The sequence below is a fragment of the Oryx dammah genome, unplaced genomic scaffold (genome assembly GCF_014754425.2).
Source record: "Oryx dammah isolate SB20612 unplaced genomic scaffold, SCBI_Odam_1.1 HiC_scaffold_29, whole genome shotgun sequence".
Lineage (NCBI taxonomy): Eukaryota > Metazoa > Chordata > Mammalia > Artiodactyla > Bovidae > Oryx > Oryx dammah.
The window spans coordinates 85,288,602-85,297,123 of NW_024070213.1; the positions used below are offsets into that span (position 1 = coordinate 85,288,602).

General features: G+C 41.7%; 1 pseudogene; it reads right to left on the reverse strand.

Moving 5' to 3' along the window:
- Positions 1-2,038: 2,038 nt before the first annotated feature.
- Positions 2,039-4,193, reverse strand: LOC120858079 (annotated as a pseudogene).
- Positions 4,194-8,522: the final 4,329 nt, after the last annotated feature.

The following is an 8,522-nucleotide window of genomic DNA, read 5'->3' on the forward strand; positions in this document are numbered from 1 at the left end:
ATGGTATAACCATCTCATCCTCTGCTGCCCTCTTGTTTTGCCTTTAGTGTTTCCCAGCGTCAGGGTCTTTTCCAGTGAGTCTGCATTCCGCAACAGGTGGCCCACAGTTTCAGCAACAGCCCTTCCAATAAATATTCAGAGTTGATCTTAATTCGCTACTTATTTTTTGAGGCATAATTCTAGGATCACTTCCTCAATATAAAGATTGCCCCATTCTTGGGGATAGTTATTTGATTACCTCCCGAGTGCATGCTCGGGAAGGGCTGCCCAGTTAGAAAAAGCTAAGCCTTTTGAAATGCGCAGTGAATTTGAGCAAATTAACTTTTATGGTCCTCAGTTTTGCTTCTCCAAATGGAGGTAGTACTATTAAAGGGTTTTGTGAAGTTTAAATCTGTTCAAACCTAAGTGCTTAATAGTTGTGAGTACTGTCATTCCGAAGTACTCTGGCTAACAGCAATTGCCACTCACAGGCCTAAGATCCCCTTACTGCAGCTCATAGAAACTCACCAGCCACTTGTTTGACCAGCATTGAATTAGTCTCCTTCCTAGCTTTAAAGAAAGTCTTGCCTGCTTCACTTTGCCTTGGTGTAGTTTTTCTTTGATAATGTAAACGTTTAGGTTCTGTGTTTATTGTTTCTTCTTGATGACAGTGGTGTCTCCTTTCTTGCTGACTGAGTAGTGCGTCTCACATGTTCTCTGTTATCTAGATAATCACCAATTGGACTCAAAGGAATAGAGCTTTGTGGGGTGAAGGTAGTTAGTATGTAATGTCAGGATGTGAAAAGGATTGTATCACTATATTCATTCGAGGGCATCCCAAGTGAGGTGCTTTCATCTCACAGAAGTAGCATCAGAAAACAAAGCACAGGCCTATGCCCCTTTCTTTGCTATCTGTTATGAAACGAGCATGAGAAGGGTGCAGTTTGCAAAGAAAGAGAACAGCTGAGAATATTATGCCCTCTCAAGGGACACTGGGTTTCATGAAGAAGAGAAGCTAAGCCAAGGGAGGAAGGGTTGCAAGTTAAGAAAGCCATCTGCAGTGGTGGGGGTAGTGCAGAGATTTAATGTATAGGAATGAAGTGGACCCATTTAGCATAAGGAAGAAGGTGGAATAGTACTGAATTGGAATGAAATGAAGGATGGTTGAGAAAAATAGGCAGTAGGGAAAGGGGAGTTGTTTAGGAGTATGGGTAAAAGGGAAGGAAACTGGCAGTCTGAGAAGCTTAGTAGAGGTACTCACTATTGCGCTGGCCAAAATGTTCACTCAGGTCCTTCCATAATGGAAAAACCTGAACAAACTTTTTGGCCAAATCGATACTTGAATCTGAAGAGAAATATCAAATAGTCATGTACTTAAGAAAACTAAAGGACTGAGGAAGAAGAGATTTGACACCTGGCCTCTCCTACTTGCCCTTCCCTAACACAGAGAAGGGTAAACATAACACCAAACGCAGCTGCATATTCCCCCTCATGGGCTAGTGGAGGCAAACAAGATAAAGTTCAGGCTGATGATGCCTAGTTTTTCTTTTTCTTCTTTTCTCTAACTTCTTTGGTGTCAACTGCTCCCTAATATACCTTTTTCTTTTTTCTTCCTCTACTGTTTCTCATATAGAAGCAGACTGGATGAGGGCAGATTCAGGAAGTGAGAATCAAGTGTGAGAAAGAAAAACAGATTAAGCTGAAAGAAAACGTTTACTCCTAAATGTCTAGGCAGAACTCAGGCTGGGAAGAGCATATAAAAGTGCTATGCAAAGAAAATGAAATGGAATTAAGTGTGCTTATGTGTTATAGATCCTTTTGTGAGAACTTAGAAGAAAATTACTCAGGAAGGTCTCCAAGTCTCCTGAAAAAGGTCCAAGAGAACACAGTGCTTAAAGGTACATCAGATAGATGAGCATTAGACATTAATAGGAACTTCCAGGCCTGATGCTGGTGCAAAGAAACCTATGGATGCTCTTTCTTGGAGCCTCTCAAGCACAGGAAAGTTATCCAGCTCTCAGGACTGAAGAAGGAAGCTGCCCCTCCAGGCATCTTCCGACTAGACAGACTCTGCCTGGGAAAGGCTGCTCCTCCCAAGGGCCCTCACCATGGCCCCCTTCATTTCTTTGTTTCGGAAACTGTAGATGACGGGGTTGCACATGGGGGTGATGATGGTGTAGAGGAGGGAGAGGGCTTGTCTTTGTCAGGACCGCATGTGCTGCGGGGGTTCATGTAAGAGAACATGGCCGAGGTGTAGAGAAAGATGACCACGGTCAGATGGGAGGCACAAGTAGAGAAGGTCTTGCCTCGACCAGAGGAGGAGTTCCTGCCCAGGATGGAGGCCAGGATGCGGGCATAGGAGATGACGATGAGCACCATGGGGCTGAGCAGCACCACAATGGCATCGGCAAAGATGACTCTCAGACTAAACTGGGGGTCTCCGCAGGAGAGAGCAATCACTATGGGGGCCTCACAGAAGACGTTTTCTATGTGGTTGTCTCTGCAGAAGGGATTCCGGAATGACATATACTCAAGCAAGATGCCATTGATCAACCCAAAGGATCAGACTATACTCACCAGGCTCACACAGACCTGCTGGCTCATGATCTGGGCATAGCTAAGTGGGTGGCAGATGGCAGCATAACGGTCATAGGCCATGAAAGCCAAGAGGATGCACTCAGCCACACCCACACAGAAGACCAAGTACATCTGGGTCATGCAAGCGACAAAGGAGACAATGTGGTTCTTCACTGTGGATCAGCATCTGTGGGATGGTGGTGGTGATGAAGCAGACATCCAGGAAGGACAGGTGGCCAAGGAAGAAGTACATGGGGCTGTTGAGCCTGGGGTCTGTCCAGGTGATGAAGATGATGTGGCCATTCATGGCCATGGCAAGGCTGTAGAGGGCTAGGAAGAGGGCAAAGAGCAATGCCTGAGTGGATGGGGAGCTCTGCTCAAAGCCCACGAGGATAAACTCTGTCATGGTGCTGCCATTCCTTAGGTCCACTGTTGTGGATCCACTTGAGGAGGAGGGACAGAGAAAGCACAAGAGAGACAGCTGTAGAGTAATGCAAGGTAATCACTTGAGTACAGAAACCCACCTAATATTAGTGGATGTAATATAAAAGATGAATGAGTGGTGGTAAATGTTTTGTAACTTAAGTAAACATTATGTAATTGGCAATGTTATAGGGCAGTGAAAATGCCAGGGTCACCGTCGTTGCCTCCATGGAATCATAATATCAAAAATTAAGGCAGGGGTGGTTATACTTTATTATAATTTACTCAGGCTCAAGTCACGTATCTGTTCCAATATCTTCAATGTGGAAGGGTTAACCTTTAATCAAATTGAGGTGAAAAAACAAGATAGTTTTCTAGAACCCACGCCAAACAGAGGAGTGGAGTGTTTCAGAGGAGGGGATGGTAGCTGTTAGTTCATAGATCATATTGAAGACGCACTTGAGAGACATTTGAAGATGTATTTTTCTAGGAAAGGAAAAAGCTCAAGTATACTATCTATTTAAAACAGTGAATGGGTTGAATTTTTAGAGAAAATAGAAATATGCCAACTCTCAGGATTATCCCTTAGATGAGAATGATTAGCATAACTTGAAACATACTCAGCTCTTCCCAATCATCCTACTTTCCAGTCTCAGGTTCCCCTTGGTTGCTGCTGCTGCATTAACCACCCATGCCAGGCATGCTGGAAATGGCCCTTGTAGTGAGCTCTGGCATGCTTCCTAATAGGAGACAGTTTTCCTGCTGGGGTGGGAATTTAGGGCAATACATAACTGGGTAAAAGGATCCAACCATCCCCCTGAAAACAGGCAAGTTCTGAGCAGGGCACAAATTCAGTCGTTTTGGATAGACGTTCAGACAACTTCAAGCTGTCCCTTTACTAATAGAGAGTAAATCTTGTTCTTTTCTCTGTCATCAGAGAACGAGCATCCAGAATTCTCATGCTCTATTCTCACTGCGATTTTTAGGAAGTCATTATGTTCATATTAAATATCTCCTACTTTTCATCCTGTTTTGGAGTCAGGATATATCAGATAGATCTTTCACTTTCAGATTTTTATAGACAGTGTATTTGTTCTCAACATTCAGTTCTGCCAGTCACTCTTCTTCATTTTCTCTTCTTCCATTCCCTTTTATACACTCTCTCAATTTCTCTCCTCTTTTTGTCTTTCCCATGGTTTTCCACTTACTTCCATTTCTCACTCTCTTCTTCTTCCTCTCCCTTTCTCATCTCTGGTGGTGGATATCTGTCATTAAGCTACCTCCGGTTGAACTTCTCTCTGCTCTCCATGGCTTTAAATCTTTCAGGTACCTAGCTTAATTTTAAAACATACCTATGCCATTACTGCCACTTCTTTCTTGGAATCCCTGTAGGTGTTTCCTGACAGGTCCAGGCAGTGTTTGGGCAGTAGGCCATTCCCATTATAGCTGCTTTGAATGATCCCCTAGAAATTCCTCTCTTGGGGGCCCAGAATGAGTAGGGAGGGCCATAAAGAATTGTTTAATCCAAGAAGTGGCTTTAAATCCTGGGCATAGCGGACTTGTTGAAACTAAGGTCAGAGTCTGGGCAAGTGAAGTAAGTGAGCTACACTTCAGACAAGAAGAAACTGAAATTCAACCTGTGGAATCATTTTGATTTGCAGGAGTACAAATGTTTATTTGTGGCTTGTTTGTTAGAAAGAATATTCTGTGATACCTGGTGTCTTGTTAACTACAAGAGTTAGGAGTTAACCAATCAAACATTTGTATAAGTAAATGCGACAATAATATCTTGAAAATCACATCCTACCTCATTCTGTTGCTCGGCTGGTAATGACGTTTGTCATTGAATTACTGTGACAAATAAGAGAGAAACTCATGGTGTTTGAAGAACTTGTCCAGAGAGAATGGTCTGACCTGGTGGGCCACTCTGGAAGATAAGTTTTGTATGATGGCCTTGTTAGTTCTCTGTCATCTATACCATGGGTGATGAATGTTTATTTAAATAATATCCTTAAGTTATGTAGGCTTCCCAGGTGGGGCTAGTGGTAAAGAACCTACCTGCCAATTCAGGGGACAAAAGAGACGCAGGTTTGATCCCTGGGTTGGGAAGATCCCCTGGAGGAGGGTATGGCAACTCACTCCAGTATTCTTCCCTGGTGAATCCCATGGACAGAGGAGCCTGGAAGGCTACAGTCCATAGGGTTGCAAAGAGTTAGACATGACTGAAGCGACTTAGCATGCAGGCACTAAGTTATGTGTGTACTGCACTTTATAGAATAGGTGAGAAACTTTACATTTCATGTATTCCACTTATTAGTAAGCCTATATTGTTCTCACTTTTTTATAGTGTTTATTTTTGCTTTCTTAAAATTTTTAATTTTGTCTGTGATAACTAACTGAATTCTAGCACCTTGATTTGAAATCACATTTTCTTATAACTATTAACAGTTGAAGAAATACCAGCAGGAAAATAAAGCTAAATTCTCCTTTAGCTTCAAATAAGCTCATATTATTCTATAACATAAAAGATGTCCTTGCAAATATTATTTCTAGCAAAGAATTTTCTAAGACTGGACATCAGAAATTGTTTCTATGTGCTATAAAGCTGATCTTGAACCTCTAAAATGTAATTTTGATTGGTAGGTCTTAATTATGGCCATGGTAATATATAGATCAGTATCTCTTTGTTTTCTAAAACATACACATACTTGTGAGATTTCCTTGTTAAACCAGAAGAGGATCATGGGATTTTCTTTTGCCAAGTGTGTAGAGATTAAATAACAACTCATAATTCCTTGGGTTTCTTATGTAAAGACTGGAGATCTGTAATCTTATTTAAATTAACACTAGTTTATAAAATAGTTTACACCCACCATCACATTTAAACCTCAAGTTTATTATTGTAATTTAATGATGTGATTTAATCGCATTGAAGAACCTGCATCAGAGGAGCAGCCACATGAAGGTAGAAATGGGATTGTCTTAATACACCACTATCCCTGGTTAAACAAAGACTTAATGGGGCAGGAGAACACACTGTTAGGCATGGTTAGGGGTGTGTGAGGAATAACAGCTTCCATATTCCTGATGTTTCCTTCCACATGAATGAAACTATTGTAGCAACATACCCCTGACCCTTCCCTCTTCCTTCATTCACACCATCTCATGGAGGGGAGATAGAGTGGTTATCTGATTTTAGAAGGAAAGCCGAGCACATGTGTCTGTCTCTTTCCTCTAGACTTCCCCTTTGGAGTAAGTAACCTTCTTAAGGGCAGGTTCCACCTCTGTTTGGGGAGGCAGTGTTGTAGCTGCCAGCAGCAAGGAAATAAGTCTGTCTAACTGTGTTTCTGCATCAGTAAGTCCAATTGCTCAAATTTCTGTATTGGTATTAATGAAGTTGATGTTTTACCCCCCATATTCAGGTGCTACCTTATTTCTCAATTGATTAAGAAGTAAAGGAAGGAGTAGTGTTACTTATTGGACCCCATCAAAGTCCCAGTTATTAGTAATATCACATACATGGAAATAAAATTATAAACAAAGAAGTATGATAGAGCTGTTATAACAAAAAGAAAGTGAGCCGCAGTGGTGTTTGACAAATCCTGAGAGAGTGAGGAATTCTGCTGATAAACATATATGTTGAATTCTCAAAGAACAGTGCTGGTGAATTGAGAGATGTCTACATTCCATGACCACAGGAGCACAGTGAGCAAAGTGGGCTGCTGTAGACTAGACTGGTGGGAAAGTGTCTCATTATAAAGTAAGACTCTCATTCCTGTCATTTTTACAGAGGGGCCAGGACACTTTTGAATAATTCAACAATTAAGCCAGTATGTTTCTGTTGCCTTCCTATCATTTTATAACTACAGGAAAGAAAATATAATACAGCATTGTATTGCTTATTTATTCTGTAGAGTATGTTTGTTTTAGGGATGAGGTTGGTTCACTCATGTTGTAAAGGAATTCACCAGCCTTGTTTAAAATCCTGTTAAGTTCTTCTCTTAGAAAGCTTCAGCCTCTGTTTTTTTCAGGTTTGCTTTAAATAAAATGTCTCTCTAGTAATTTCAGATCTTACACAGCTTGAAGCCTGGTCCCTCTTCTGTATACTATAGTTCTTTGATTTTTGGATTACTCATTTTGTGACCTTCAGTTCAGTTCAGTCGCTCAGTCGTGTCCAACTCTGTAACCCCACGAATTGCAGCATGCCAGGCCTCCCTCTCCATCACCAACTTCCAGAGTTTACCCAAACTCATGTCCATCGAGTTGGTTATGCCATCCAGCCATCTCATCCTCTGTCGTCCCCTTCTCCTCCTGCCCCCAATCCCTCCCAGCATCAGAGTCCTTTCCAATGAGTCAACTCTTCGCATGAGGTGGCCAAAGTACTGGAATTTCAGCTTTAGCATCATTCCCTCCAAAGAAATCCCAGGGCTGATCTCCTTCAGAATGGACTGGTTGGATCTCCTTGCAGTCTAAGGGACTCTCAAGAGTCTTCTCCAACGCCAGTGTTCAAAAGCATCAATTCTTTGGCACTCAGCTTTCTTCACAGTCCAACTCTCACATCCATACATGACCACTGGAAAAACCATAGCCTTGACTAGACGGACTTTTGTTGGCAAAGTAATGTCTTTGCTTTTTAATATGCTGTTTAGGTTGGTCATAACTTTCCTTCCAAGGAGTAAGCGTCTTTTAATTTCATGGCTATAATCACCATCTGCTGTGATTTGGACCCCCCAAAATAAAGTCAGCCACTGTTTCCACTGTTTCCCCATCTATTTGCCATGAAGTGATGGGACCAGATGCCATGATCTTAGTTTTCTGAATGTTGAGCTTTAAGCCAACTTTTTCACTCTCCTCTTTCACTTTCATCAAGAGGCTTTTTAGTTCCTCTACACTTGCTGCCATAAGGGTGACCTTAAAGCAGAAAAATGTCTTCTAGGTGAAAACTGGTAAGGTAAATATATTCATACTTGGGTTCATGGACCCAGGGGAATCAATAGATGTTTCAGAATGTCCATGCATCTCTGAAATGTTATAGGAAATACTGTGTGTGTCAGAGCTATTTCCTTGGGAAGTCTACAGTTTAATCAAAAGCAACTGGAACTCACAAAGGGTGAGTGATTTAGAGATTTAGATTTAGAGATTTCAAGTCACTAAAGTCCTGTAGACTTGTCTTCTTTAAGCTGAATATGAACATACTCTTTTATCTTGCAGAATTGTTTCCTCAAAAGTGTCTCCTATGGAGAGTGGGTGAGTGATTGTTGAGTACCCAATTCCACTGCCAGTGACCTTTTGAGATTATAGCTACCCCCAAGATATCTCAAAGAAGTCCAGGCAGTTCATATTATCTGGGGTTTTGGCTCCCAACTCTGTATTGAGGAATGCTAGGTCTCATGTTTGAGGTGGACTAATTGGTAAGTTTTTTTTTTTTTCCCCCTTGGGCTACTCAGTAGCTTAAAGCCTACAAAACCCTCAATGCCTAAAGTAGCCAAGAAGCCTCCTTGTTGATTTTCTCCAGGTCTATACTCCAATCTTTCCATCACAAT